This window comes from Telmatherina bonti (genome assembly GCF_933228915.1).
Source record: "Telmatherina bonti genome assembly, chromosome: 19".
NCBI classification, from domain to species: Eukaryota; Metazoa; Chordata; class Actinopteri; order Atheriniformes; family Telmatherinidae; genus Telmatherina; species Telmatherina bonti.
Window position 1 is genome coordinate 8,722,476 of NC_136617.1, and position 15,896 is coordinate 8,738,371.

At 43.3% G+C, this 15,896-nt stretch overlaps 1 protein-coding gene across 1 annotated transcript in view; it reads right to left on the bottom strand.

Moving 5' to 3' along the window:
* Positions 1–15,896, bottom strand: part of pvrl2l (PVR cell adhesion molecule related 2 like) — a gene marked incomplete at its 3' end in the record, with an annotated part of 240,613 nt that overhangs the window by 146,245 nt on the left and 78,472 nt on the right. The gene's annotated exons all lie outside the window — the stretch shown is intronic.

Sequence of the window (15,896 nt, forward strand, 5' to 3'; positions counted from 1 at the left end):
GATTTGATTGTAAAGTTCATTTAAAAATGTGTGTAGGCGTCTGGAGTCAGCGCTGGGAGCAAACAAGGAGGTTATGAGGAGTAGAGCTGTGATGCGGTGACTGGTTTGTGGGGGAGGAACAGACCTGAGCAGAAGATGTCAAACTGTATTATTTCTACAATACGGAGACTCAGAAGAAACACGGAGGTCAAATAAACATGAGTCCAATAAGGAGGTATGCAGATTTAAAAGGCTGAGTTGTAAATTACAGCATCTCTTCATCTTCAGGGAAAACACTTCGCAGCTCCTCATAAGTAAAGATGTGGGACGATGCATCTGTGGCCGTAGAAAACTGGATTAGTCTGTTTCATTCATTCCTTTTCTGTTGCACTTAGTCCAGTTCAGGCCCACTGGGAGGCCGGAGCCTGTCCCAGCAACCAGCAAGCGATTTACACCCTGGACTGGTTACCATTAGGACCAACACAGAGCGACTCACTGGGAGGATTTACAGTCTGCTGCTCTGCCTGCTGTCGGACGGTGGGAGGAAGCTGCACACACACCCACACACACATGTACACACAGAAATGCTGCTGGTTGAACCTCAAACCAGCAGCCTTCATGTTGGGAGGCTGCCGTGGTAACCAGCAGACCACATCGTCTTCCAGTGCATTCTTCACAGAACAGACTGGAACCATCATCTTTCAGGAAGAAACGTCTGGAATGATGGAGACAGGTCGTCATCTGAACACTGTGGTGAAACCAGGTGGTTAAAAAAACCAGTGAAACTCTGTAGAACTTAAGAGGTTAGTGGTGAAAGTGAGAATCACAGCTGCATAGCCAGAGGAAAACCAGTAAGAAAACCAGTACACCGCTGCATCCCAACGTGCACCAGGACGACGACCACACAGGATGGTGTGAAACATCAGCTGGGATGCGATGGACCAGTTTCTGATCATCACATTTTCCTAAACGCTGCGATCAGATTTTTACTCCTGCAGAGCTGCGCCTCACAGCAACGCAGACTGGGCTGCATAAAGGCTGAAATCCTCAGAGTTGGGATTGTTTTATCCCAAAGTCGCTGCGTGGCTCATTATATTCCACAAACATGCCGATCTGACAGAAAGACTCAACTGTTTGCACTCTTGCAGCCATGAATGCAGCATCCTACGGCCTGAAGCCGGTTCCTTTCTCTTCTTCTGACCTGCAGAGTCGCCGTCGATGAAAGCCGAAGACCACCGCAGAGTCGCTTCACAAAGGACCGCATGCAAAAAAAAAAGTCATGAAAACACCTTTTTTTTTAAAATCATGCAACCTCTTTCCCTTATTTCTGAAACAACTTTGTGTGATATAAAAATATATTTAAAAATAATAAAGTAATAAACCAGATCATGAACTCTGACGTACTGTCTTTGTGCCAACCTTGCTTCTTGTCGCAGCAAAAAGCAAAGAAACTTTTGACAGAAGGGGAAATCCTAAAATCTCTGCCTGCAGAAGATTGCAGGGAAAAATGAGACATAATGGAAGCAGAATTTTTAGCATCAGAAACTGCGATTCCCTCTTGAAAGGACTCATTAAAGCCGTGTGACTCCGTTCTGGCACGCTCTCAAAGTCTTTCTGAGAAGTGTACTCTCTCAATAATTAAAGCAAAGCAGGCAGGTTGAAGGACAGAGGCTGCAGATTCCTGCTCTTCATCATTACAGTTTAATGAAACATAAGAGCATAAACGCCAATCCGGGTGAAAACCGCTGCAGAACCACATCTCAGCTGCCGCTCCGCTTTCTCACGCAGGTTGTGTCAGAAAAATACATGATTATGGTTTAAAAAGTTTCTTCTTTTATTCTGAAGCTTCTGGATCTGTCGCCATGACGACAGAGGGAACGGTCACTGAAGCTGGTTTTTGGTCAGAAGCTCAAACTTCTGTCTTAGTTTGTGCATTTTTACCACACTGTGCAGATTGTTGGCATACTTTATACATAGGATGAAAAATTATATATATTTCTTGTGTATCTATTAAATTTAGCTCATGAAAAAAAGAACACATAAGAGTCTCCTGTAATAGATATTCTTAAAGTATATTTATAATAATATAATGATTTTTTTTCCTCTTTCTATAAACCATAATATAATATTTGATGTTTCTTGAGCTCCGCGGTGCATTATTAAATACATAACCAGTACAACTCAGCTGTCATGTCAAACTAATTGAAAATATCAAGTTTAAATGTGGGGGGAAAAAAATCATCTGTCTGCTTAATAGTTAATTTTGTTTGTTTTTTCCTCTTTTTTTTCCCTTAAGATACAAAACTATTTTTAATCTTCAGTTTGGTTGGAGATGGACGCAGCGGCTTAGTGGTCAGGATGTGCAGGAAGGTGGAGCCATGAGACCTCGTCGTGCCTTTCAGAGAACATGTGGGACGGTGGCTCACGCTTCCTAATATAATGTCAGGGGAAACATTGCATTCTTGAATAATATACATAAACAAATACAAATAAATTTTATATATATATATATATATATATATATATATATATATATATATATATATATATATAAAAACTAAAGTTAAATTAAAATAAAGTAAAATAAAAATTCTCCATCTCCTGTCTGGTTCAGGTTTAACATTTCCAACCTTTTCCTGACTAAATAAATCCTGAGACATCTGGAGTTTAACGGCTTCATGGTGTTTCTGATGTTTCAGAAATAAAGACATGATGGAGGCCGGTTGTCTCACACTGTGTGTGTGTGCGTGTGTGTTTGTAGCTCAACCTGGTCTACTGGCCCTGACCTACTGCAGGAGTGTGTGTGTTCGCCCTTGTCTGCACATTTAAGACATGATGCAATAAATCTGGCACTATTTAAAAAGCAGCCACCGCAGCTTAGCCAAACCATAGCTCCCCCCCCATCACACCCCAACCCCCCCCATCTTATCTCCCCTTTTATTCCTGACACACCAGCCAAGACTAACCGACCAGCTGTGGTGTGTGATTCTGTCAGGGTGTGTGTGTGTTCACTTCACCTCTTCTGGTAAAACAACTGAGGTCATCCATCCTGACTGCAACAGGATTTCCTCCTACGCACGCACGCACGCACGCACGCACGCACGCACGCACACACGCACACACGCACACACACACACACAGAGAGAGAGCAGGACCTTGCAGTGGATATGAGGTGATTCAGGGAAACTTTCACATTTAACATCAACACTGAGTGGAAACGACTATTTTTCCAAGTGCATCGAGAGCCGACATGAAACTGACACGATGGTGTCCGGAACCATCCACAGCTCTGATTTACAGCCCGCTGCAACACACCAACTCCTCAGGGAACCGAGGAGAAATGAAGGTTTATAGTTTTCACCTTCAGTGCTGCTGATCGGAGCTCTCTGGAATCCAACCGTTGTGGCAACATTTTTACACGTTGAAGCGCTGCCGTTGCTCTAAAAGCAGCTTCAGCTCAGAGTGATGGATCTCATCATACGATCCGAGCATCTCCCATCGATTCTGCTCCAAAATGTCCATCCTGACAACAGCCGTTCTATTCTATTCTATTCTATTTTATTCTATAGTCATGTAGCAGACGCTTTTATCTAAAGCGACTTACATATGAGAGTGAGAACAACACAAGCATGAAATCAAACAGTAGAGGACATCGTAGGAAGGTGCTGGTGGACTGTCCAGTTGGACGCAGGTCTTTATATGAAGTGCCACAGGCTCTTTTATGTATATATATATATATATACATAAGTTCTCCTTGAAGAGCTGAGTCTTCAGCTTGATCTTAAAAGTAGACAGGGACTCTGCAGAGCGGACAGAGTTTGGAAGATCATTCCACCATCGTGGAACAACAGAGGAAAAGAGTCTGACTGGTGATTTAGTCCCACGTTGTGGTGGTAACACGAGGCGTCTTTCACTGGAGGAACGTAGCTGTGGAGAGGGAGTGTAGGTCTGGATCAGGGAGTGAAGACACATTGCTGGTTGTGTTTGAGGCTGGGAGACGTTGAGTTCAGGAGCATTACAAGTTGGGTAAATGGCGAGCATCGTTTCACGCTCACGGCCAGCACCATTCACATTCAACACTTAAACATGGATTGATTGGTGATTAAAAGAAAAATTTAAAAAACTCAGACTGCGAGCCCACCATCTGTGTGTCTGAGCAGAAATGAAGAGCAGAACAGGCCAAGTTGTTGTTTCCTCCTTCAACTGTCAGCTTGGCGAGCCGGTGCCCACTGCAGCCTCACAGTTTTGTTCTTGGCTGGCAGGAGCGGAACATGACGCCGTCCTTCTGAAGTTGTAACCCATCTGCCTCAAGGCTGGACGTGTTGTGCATTCTGAGACGTCATTCTGTCCACCACAGTTGTTAAAAAAAAAAAAAGAGGTTTTCTGAGTCACTGCAGGCTTTCTGCCAACTGCAGACAGTAAAATCTACAACTGTTTCAGAAATACTCCAAGCAGCCCGCCACCAAAAGAAATAATGAAATAAATGAAATATCACACCACAGCCAGACATCCCGTTTTGTCCTGGCTCGGGGTTTGATGGGAAAAACAAGTGAAGCTCCTGCGTGTACCATCCTGCACATTTATCCAGCAGAGAGAGATGTAGCAGATCACAGATGCAGCTCCATTTCTGACATTAAGGCTGAACATCTCTCTCTCTCTCTCTCTCTCTCTCTCTCTCTCTCTCACCCAAACACATAAGGATGAGAGTCTCTCCAGCTCTTCCTTCCTCACACCTGCCTTGTGTTTTCATCACCACAGGGAAAAGAAATAATCCTCTTGACCTCGAACGGCTCTTTTATTCAGGTACTGAATCAGAGAAGTGTTCCTTTGGTTGCATCGTGTAATTTATGCTCCAAGCTTTTGTTCCATCTCTACATGTTCCTCAGTCCTGGTCCTAAAGGACCGGTGTCCTACAGGTTTTCCTTGTGTCCATGCTGGACCACACTAGACTCAGACTCGGACAAGCTCTGCACACGTCTGCTAAACACACATTGATTTGTATCAGGTGTGTTGTAGCAGGGACTCTTGGAAAACCTGCAGGACACCGAGCCTTGAGGACCGGGATTGAGGTGCAGATAGATCGGTACTGATAGAGTTGTCCAGATTTTCCCACAGCTGACCCAAACGAAGGGCTCATTCATGCCTAGAACATGGTGAGCCCTTCGGTTACTCTGCATCAGGTGCACTGGAGGTGGTAAGACATAAAACATGCAGAGTGGTGGTCTCTGAAGACCAGGATTAGGACTACACGACACTGCACTACAGCAAACATAAGCCTGTTAAACCACAGTCCTGCAGGTTTTCAGTGTATCCCTGCTTAAACACACCGTTATCTAATCTGACCCAGCAGTGTTGGAGCAGGGATACACTGAAAACCTGCAGACCCTTGAGGAACCGAGCTGAATACTCAGCTCTACTCAGTTCAGTCCCACAAAGGCCAAAGTGCTGCAGGTTCTCAAACTGTCCCTACTCCAACACGCCTGACTCAGTTGAAATGGATCCAACAATCTGAGAAGTTCTGCACAATGACTCTTTCATCCAAGCCGCAGGAATGCAGACTGTTGGACCAAACTACGGAGCCTAAACTCTAAATAATAATATTGAATAAAGAACGTTTCGTCTGCTTTAATCAAAGCAACACAACTAAACTTTGGTAGATTTTCGCTCCGTAACAAAAGCTAATTCAGCCTCCGTTTTGCTGCCTGTCTCTCCTCTGAGCTCTTTTTGGCAGGTAAAAGTCTGTCTTTTCTCTTGCTGAATCACTTTCTCTCATTCTTTTCCAGTTTTCCTGCAACAGTGTTAGGTTTCTATGCTAAACATGCACATTTAACACAGCCGGTGTGTTGATATCCAGTGTGTGTTGCTACAAAGCAAAATGCAGCTGTAACGTGATGCTGCTGGATGGAAGGGCCGTTTTTCTGCCTCCGGATGCCTCAGGACAACCTGCAGAACGAATGCCTGCATCCAATATTAGATTTTAAGGCCAGAAACTTGTTGCTTTAAATAAATTAAAAAATGAAGTTGGACCATTTCTGATCCTTTGTTCTGATGTAGTTTGGATGTTTGTCTCCTGTTGGCAAAGTTGCAGAGTTGCATAATCTGCTTTTACTTACAAACGCAGTCAATATGAGGGTTTGCTGTGAAATATGACCATCTGTTTGTATGGAACAGGATAAAGTAGAAATGAAACCAAAGGTCTGAAAACTAAAAGGCTAAAAAGAGGCGCGAGTCACCATCATCACCAACATAACAAGTGACATCTACAAAACACTGAGTAAGCATTACTAACATACTTTGGTGACACTGATACACAGTCTGAAACACAGCGTGGCGGGCGTTTTGTCCCGTCATCATTCCACCACCGGCTTGTCTGACGACTGATACATAAACCTTGCCTAACAAGGCTCAAACTCCTGCATTGTTCTGCAGCTGTACTTTTGCTCTGACTGGGTTTCAAATGGGAGCCAAATTTAGCTCAAGATGACATGAAATTGCACAACTCTGTTAGCTTCTTAAAGCCGCAGCATGCCTGCATTTGGCTTCATACAAAAGCGGCACAAAACAAATTCTGCACGGCTGAAAAGGCACGACGGAGTGCAAAGCCTTCCGCTGTCATTTACAGTACGGCTGCTTTGTGTCGGCATCTCACGGGAACGATCAGAAGTTAGAAACACGGCGATGGTAAAGAAAGAAATGTCATGCGGTGTGTGTTCTCGTTTGGTTTTGGACGTGCAGACCTTCACACACATCACACACTCCTCTAAATGAATCCCATCATGTTTGGGTCAAAGTGAAGCGCTACAAACGTAATATGGCTGAAATTTTTAGAGTGCATTACATCAATATAAAAATAGCTGGAGGCAACCCCCCCCCCCTGCATCATCTGATGTAACGCTTATTGCGCCATTTGAGCTCTTCTTTGTGTTGCTCACACACTCTGGCTTCGCAGTTGGGTCAGAGGAGAGCACATCCTCTGTGATCACATTCTCACAAGTGTTGAGTTCTGGGTTACAGTTCAGCCTTAAACACATTCAGCGGCGACCTTGGAGTCAAGCAGCCCGGGGGCCACATGGGGCCACATGGGGCCACATCTGGCCCGAGGGCTGATTGGATCTGGTGAAGGTCAGAACAAAAAGGGTTGACATTTCGCTTCATTATACACAGTACAATAAAAGACAAGCTCCTATTATTGCTGGAGCAGCCGTTTATGATAAAACAAATGAGACCGTTTCTTTCTTTAAAAGCAGAAACGCACAACATTTAAACTTGCAGCTGCTTCGCTAATTTGCATCTTGTTGACAAAAAGACGTGATTACATTACAGAGAATAAAAAAGCCAAAAATGAATCCAAAACTCTTCACTTTGTTTTATTCATATGATGGGATTTGTTACTGTTGGAAATTAAATTACCCAGGGGTTTTATTATGATAAAAGTAAATCTGATTAGGGCGTTGCATTCGTGAAGGACGACGATGCTGCAGATGCAGACCCAGCCCACCGCGCTGCTTCACAGCCTATACCTTTCAATTACTAGAATAAAAGGAAACTCCTGAAACTCCATGATGATGATGATGAGTCCAGTATCATTCAAGCTTTGCATGAAGCAACGGCTTTCTGTTGAAACAACTGGGACAATTGGGACGAGTCTGGGACGAGCCTTGTTCTGCCAACATCCACACACTCAGCTCTGAGCTGGAATTCCACCACGAAGCCTCAGGCTTCTGGAGCTTTTATCCCTCCCAGCTGTGATAGGTTGGGTTCAGACGATGTGCAACTTAAACATATTGATTGCCAATTTGATCTACTGCTGGCTGAGCACATTAGCTCCGTATCACTGCCGAGATTCTATTAATATTCTCAGTGTAGAAGAACTCAGAGTTAAGCAGACACATTCGGATGGGGGGGGGGGGGGGGGGGGGGGGGGGAGTGGTGGGGGGGTTGATGCGTTTCAGTCGGCATGTTTAAGAGACGACAGCTTCAGTGAAAGACCCAAAGAAGACGTTTATCAGATAAGCATGTGTTTGTGGTGCATGCATTCCTATGTGACCTGACTGGGTATGAGACTTTATTGCTGCAGCAAATAGAATAAAAATAAAGAGTCCAATTATTTGTCTGCTTATTTATCACATCAGCTCTTTGAATCAGTTGATGTCTGATAAACGTTGCGATTTCTTCACCATTTACTGCGGAATGACCAAACCGTGGAAGCACCAGCAGCTCTGCATCACGACTTGCAAACTAAACTGGTTTCTGACGCCTCTGCATGACAAACGCTTGGTTCACGAGCTGATTTATGACATTAGAATAAAAAGACCACATGAAGCCTTTTGAGCATCTCATTAGTTAGTCTCTCAGATAAAAGATAGATTTGTTTTGAACCAACGACGTTGCACTTTTCAGGGAATGAAAATGGAAACTTTGCTATGGAAAAAAGACGTGCGTGTCCGTGTGAACGTGCATTACCACTTTATAACACGGAAATCTCATAACAGGACAGGAAATATAGCAAATGCAGTGTAGTTTTGTAATATAGGAAAAAAAGATGAACTCTCTCTTTTCTACAGCAGAATGACCATGACCAAAAGGAGTTTTACATCATTTTCAGGATAAATTCATCCATTTTCTATATGTGCTTATTCCAGTGCTGGGTCATGCTGGGGCTGCAGCCGAGCCCAGTAATCACCAGTTGAGGTAATGGTGCTAACTACTACACCACCATGCAACAACAACAACCCATCTCAGTTCAACCAGAGCTTTGTTTCTATAGCAACAATAGCTATGGTTACACAATGCTTTATTTAATATAGAATTGATTGGAATTCAACATTCTCCTACATGGAAATAATCATTCTGAAAGGTTTACATGGAAGCATGTTCTTACCCAATTCCACTTTAGATCGACGGGTTGGGAAGGGTTCTGATTGGACAGAGGGTGGATGTGACGTACTGACATCTACCGGAAATCAATAAAGTTCTCCTCGTGCTTCTCATCTTTTCAGTCGTAACATAGAAAACTACATAAGAAGTATCAGTTTTGCCTCTTAATTTTGAAGCAGCGACTCAACACAAGTGTACTACTAAAAGGAAGCTACACTACCGAAAACAGGTCGCAGAACAACACGCGGGATGTGTGCGTCATCGGGACGGGACGAGGTAACGAACATGTGCAGAATGACCGGAACGAACTTCGAGCAGAACGAAAGTTTACATGACAGAATTCTGGATGTTTGTTTGATCCCACTCTGGTACGATGCTGTTTGCTTTATATGTGCTTCATAAATAAAGGAATTGGATGGATTAAAAAGTTGATTTCTGGACTTCTTTTTATCCTCATCATAACAGCATCAGGACCAAACTGCAGGTTTATTCTCTGTTTCAGTGTAGATTCACAACAATGCTTCATCTTCATCTTCTGCCGCTTATCCGGGGTCGGGTCGCGGGGGCAGCAGCCTAAGCAGGGAAGCCCAGACTTTCCTCTCCCCAGCCACATTTGCCAACTCTGCGGGGGGGATCCCGAGGCGTTCCCAGGCCAGCCGAGAGATATAATCCCTCTAGTGTGTCCTGGGTCTTCCCCGGGGGGTCTCCTCCCAGAGGGACGTGCCTGGAACACCTCACCAGGGAGGTCCAGGAGGCATCCTGACCAGATGCCCGAGCCACCTCAACTGGTTCCTCTCGATGCGGAGGAGCAGTGGCTCTACTCTGATCTCCTCCCGGATGACCAAGCTCCTCATCCTATCTCTAAGGGAGAGCCCGGCCACCCTGCGGAGGAAACCCATTTCAGCCGCCTGTTTAAGAGATCTCCTTCTTTCGGTCACGACCCACAGCTCATGACCATAGGTGAGGGTAGGAACGTAGATCGACTGGTAAATCGAGAGCTTCAACTTCTGGCTCAGCTCCTTCTTCACCACGACAGACCGGCTCAGAGCCCGCATTACTGCAGACGCCGCACCGATCCATCTGTCGATCTCACGCTCCATCCTTCCCTCACTCGTGAACAAGACCCCGAGATATTTAAATTCTTCCACTTGAGGCAGGACCTGACTCCCGACCCGGAGAGGGCAATCCACCCTATTCTGGCCAAAATCATTGTCAAATCAAATATGAAATCATATCGTATTTTGTCGTCTTCCCATCCAAACAGCTGCTTCCTGCTTCTGACAGCATCTTCTGACCACCTAAACCTGAAGACAAACGCTGCGGACCCCCAGATCAGAGGCAAGCCGGAGTTTAATCAGCTGTAAACGCTTCCTGTACAGCATGTGACCCCTTCCAGCATGTGTGGAAGCTTGTTGGCACATCTCTGCCTCCGAACAAACCTCCAACCTGCTTGATATTCTGCAGCCGTCAGCAGAGGAGAAAGGGTTAGTGAGCGAGGTGCTACAGCCAATGAGAGCACAAGAGCTGGTGTCAGGGGGCATGAGGTCAGTAGGGAGCCTGGAAAAGGAAAATAAACAGCGAACACAACGGAGTGTGTGGTGAAGAGACTTCAGCAGAATCCAGCTAACTTGGGAGGGAACACTCGTGCCTCCCTGATGTTTCCAGCATGCCATGTCTCGACAAACCGGAGAGACAGAAGGAGAAGAAAGTAGAGAAACTGTCGATTCTCGTCAAATCCAGGTGAGAATCACCACAAGCTGCTTGTGTCACGATGCAACGTTACCGACAGGAGAGAGGCGTCTGCGTGGCAGCTGGAGCTGCTTGATAAGGATCAGTCAGGTGTGGTTCAGCGGGGTTCAGTCTACTGGAAATCCTTTCCTTTGTGACCCCCTGCTGCACATCACTCGCAGTCTAAACTCAGTTTGACTTAAAACTGAAGAAAATCTCGCAGTGTCGACTTGGCTCTGTGTGCTACATCCTACAGAGCTTCCAGAACGCTGCAGCGGTTCAGCGGCTGGGAATCCTGTCAGGTCACATGGATGTTAACCGGGAGAGAAACAACTGAACTGTGACTAACATAGTTCTTTACTGTAACATGTTTGGAGTGAACATGAAGCTCCTTCATGCTGATTAAGTGGCTTTTTTGTGCTTTGTCGTGATGTGATATTCACAAACGAACTGAATCTTTTGAACAGTTCTTCATGTGAACAAAGGGAACAGAGTCCCTGTAGAGAGCCGTTGTCTTATTTTTCCTTTCAGCAGAGGAATGTCATCTAAATCCTGCTTTGCTATCAGTTTCATAGCAAAACACAGCAAGTCATGGAATGACTGAGAGGAGTGTTGTACCTCAGTAGCGATGTACCTCAGCTGTCCACAGGTCAGCAGCAGAGAATGAGTCAAGAAACTGAAGTGTGATTGTGTTTGGATACAAGTGCAAAGTGTCGTGTTTGCAAAAAAAAATCTCTTATAAGTCCTGATCAGCAAATAAGAACCAACATGAACACATTTAAACTCATCCCAGTGTTTCACCTCCACCATGCAAGTTACATTTTTTGTTTGTTTGTTCGCAACTTTATGTAAAAGCTACAAGACAGATCTCCATGCTTTTATTTACTGAGAACGGGTCTTTGTGTCAATCAAACTCAATTAAATGTTGGGAGGGATCTGGATCATCGTCTGGATGAAAGAATGTTGCGCAGGATTCGTTTTCATTGCGAGATGGGACCATCTTCAGTGTTTATGAATACAACTCCACAGTAAATAGACAGGGTGCTTGGCCAAAGCCCATCAGATAAACTCCCAGCGGGTTTTATGAGACATAAGATAGATCTGGATCCCAGTAAAATCCTGAATACAACCATCCAGAACAGGAACATAAAGAGATCTTTGGAATTTCCATCACTGCAACAAACATCACAAAATATCCATGACACTGTGGATTCATCATCAGTGGATCTGGAATCTGATGGTGGGTCCATAGACAGTGAATGCAGGACCAGAACATCGGCTGGAAGCGAGCTGATTGGTGGAGGTTTTTATGTCATTAAAACGGTTTCTAAATGTTCCTTATGGTATGTAGTTTCTATGTAGAAGCTGCCATGTTTGTGCTGCTGGTTTTTATTTGCTCGCTCTGAATGAACAAACGTCACACACAGATCACTGAGCTGCAGTACAGGCTCTGTTTGATACACACCAGAGCACCGTTTGGGATAAATAACACCTCAAAAGGTGTTTGACGAAAACAACTGCAGAGTTACTGAACAAAATGCAGCTGAATGGCTGCTGGTCAAACTATTAGCCTTGCTAGCAACTGGTTAATAAATTCATTTGTTCTTAAATAAAAAAGAGATATTTGATAGAATGAAGGCATTGTATGTAAATTAGGCTGACTAAAATTCTGATTGGCAGGTAACTAAATAAATCTACTAACCAGACTGGTTAGCAACCAAAAGACTTTGAAACGACACCAATGAGCATCTGACACTTAAATAATGGAAATGGTCAGCATTGGGGTGGGAAATCGAATCGATTGGGATTTTTTGGTTCACAATTTTTTCAATAGATTTTTTTGTTTAGATTTTTTTTTTCCCAAGTAAATACAAATTATTAAGCTTTGTATTTTTGTTGATTTTTACTGATTTATTTTACTTGTCTTGGCATTACAGCAGCAGAATAATGGTCTGGCTACCATGTTGTTTTTTCCTCATTGAAATAAATCGAGTCAGCACCCAAATAATCAGAATCGATGCAAATCTGTACAGAAGCAGATCACCACAGCCCTGATGAACATGTTGCCTGTTTACCTGAAAGAAGCATATCGTTGATGCTCATAGCGAGCATGCTAGCAGGAAGCAAACGTTACACAACTGGATAGAAGTGGGAAAAGCACATAACTGGAGAGGCCTGGATGGTATGCAAATGAGTTTGGTCCAACAATAGCAGGTGTGATTTTAGTGCACAACAGATTAATACGCAGCGGACAAAGCAGTCCTCGTTCAGGAGCTCCTACGAAGCTTCACTCTGGTTTCCGCACTCTCTCTCATCAAACTGGAGAAGTTACAGGAAAGTGTTTGCTGAAGGATCTGTTTCCCTGCACACACTGCTGAAGCTTCTTTAGTTAAAAAAGTGAAAAGAAAAATAACTATGTGAACATAAAAGTAAGCCTTCATGACTCTCTTGGAAAATGTGCAGTTCTTCATCAGATAATTGAGCCCTTGGTGCCAAACATGATCCGTTGTTAATCCAGTTGTTAGATGTTATTGAAAACACACTTATTGCACTTCCAGACATCTTATCAGATGCAGTGAGAGCGAAATCAATCCCAGGCCTGTGCAGCTCACTTAGGCTGACTTCATCAGAGACCTCCCCAAACAATACAGTCCTTATATTTCCTTTTATTTTATACATTTGTATCCAACGTTTGAGCCAACAGACATTTTCCGTTGCAGCGACTCGATGCTGGCCTCTTCAGTCTGCATTCAGTTCTTTGTGCCAGCAAAGAACCATGTCAATCATGCACCACAGATAAGATTCATTTACTATGACACATAAACTGCTATGTTTCCCATTTTGGCTCAATTTAAAGGACAATTATTTATATAAATGATCATGGACTGAACAGAACACAAAGGCTGAACATTAACCAAATGTCGACAGAGTCGCACAAAAATGGAAGATTGAATGAAAACCCGGCGCTTGTGTTTGGTTACACGGTCATTCAGGTGTTCACGCTTTCTGCTGTTTGCACAATCTGAGGCACAGGAAGGACCAGAGATCATGAAAAGAAGCAAACGGACCACGTAATGACAACTATCACTGAAACCTGCAACGGAACATTACTGAAATGGAAGCTATTAGCTTTCATCGGGTGCTCTGGCCTGCAGGAAAACACCACATTTCCAGGGAATCGTCCACCTCTTCCTCACTCCCACTCAGTCTGAAAATAAAGGAAGGACTTCAGTGCAGAGATTGAGATCTAATAATACAGCGGAACAAGAGCTGCCATGCTACGTTTCCATTTGCTCTTGATCTAAGGCAGGAAGCCTGTCATCTTCTCACTTCCTTCTGGTTTCTATTCGGCTTTCTGCAGATACAAACACACACACACACACACACACACACACTCCTGCTATGAAGAGGAAATCCCCAAACTCCTCTACAACCACCTCTCCTTTCTCTAAATCTTTTTAGCTGTTGCGCTCAGGTTTGTTTCGCATCTCTGGTATCCGTTTGCTCTTTAGTTACCGTCTGATATCCAAGCATCGCTCTCTCTCTCTCTCTCTCTCTCGTCCCTCTTTCTACTTCTGGCGCTGGAATTTCATCTCCTTGGCTCATTAAGTGAAGTTGTTGACACCTTCCCCAGAACTTTCTCTCTTTCTTTTTTCTTCTCCCCTCCAGCTGAAGCCCCACTCTCTCATTACCAACATGACCACCCTGACCTCCTCTCCACAGCCCCTCTGTTTATTCCTTCTCTTCCTGTCATACAGAGACTCCACTAATATCCACTTTGCTCTGGAACACTGTTCCCTCCCCTGTCAACCTGCTATCTGCTAATGGTTCGGCTTCTTTCGTTCTCTCTCATGGACTTATTTACAGTTTGTATGAATTGTTTTTATGTTTATTAGTTTTACTGCATCACCTGGAGAGTTTAAGTCTGCGTAAAATGTCGAGTGGAGTTTTGTGCTTCGTTAAACTCAGTCCAAGTGGTTTCATCTTTGAATCGACTTCAATCTGGCTTCCCAGGTTGACAAAAGCCAAACCAAAAGCAGCATTAAGTTTGGACAGATGGATGAAACAGAACTTTGCAGGCAAGGTTTAACTATACCTTGCCTGCAAATACTATGTATATATATATATATATATACACACATATATATATATATATATATATATATATATACATACATATACATATATATACACACATATATATATATATATATATACATATATATATATATATATACACATATATATATATACATATACATATATATATATATATACACATATATATATATATATGTAGGTTGGTCAGCAGCAGAGACGATCTCTGCTGCTGACCAACCTGCTGGAGGTCTTCTCTGCTTTTAATTTCCTTGTTTACATGGCAACGCCTCTTCCACGTATGTGTGTGTAAATTGATCCACAGGGAGGCCAAGAGGATGCACCAAGATGTTATTTACAGAAATATTCTTTTAATCTTGGCCTCAGATTTTAGATTACTTGTGCTGAAATGATCTTTTGGGGGTAAGAAACACGTTTATTGATTCATTTTCACTGCTTTTTGTTATTCTGTGCCTCGGCAGTGTAATTCTCATGCTGTCTTAAGAGAAGAGTTCTGTATTTAACAGATCCATAGAAAAGGGATCATTTCATGGAAAACCATGATATTTGTCAGCTTATAAAGCAAAAAAGACCAAACATGGCAGATGATGCGTTTAAGGACTTTCACTAATAATACAAATAAGTTATTCCATCAAGAGCATCTTTACAATCATATTTTTTACCAAGATCCGATGTTAACTTAGTCAATGTTTGCTGATATCACAATTTCTGTGCCTGTTTTGCTTCACTTTGATTTAAAAACCAGCGACTGATACGACACACGATGTGCCGATATAACCTGTTCGATCTTTAAAGCACCGTGTGTAAGAACTACCGACACATAGTGAAAAGATGAGAATAGAAATGTCTTAAAATACAAAGCAAAGTTGTAAACGGACGGTGGCCATCAATGGCCAAAACTCTTCCAGACAAACGTGTTTTCATCTGCAGGTGAATCCAGTGGCTTCAGGTGCAGTGTTGACGACAGGTAACACCTGTACATGTGTCTTCTTTTATGGTGCCTAAACAGTGATCTAACACTGATGAAACAAAGCTCAGAGTTTATTGATTAAATACCAATAAAAACTATTTGATGACATGCATGTTATCTGTTATCACACACTGCACCTTAAAGTCTTACTTAATATCACTTTATTGATTCATATTTTAAGTTTAGATCAACTGTAATGGTTAAAGTATTGATATAGCCTGAT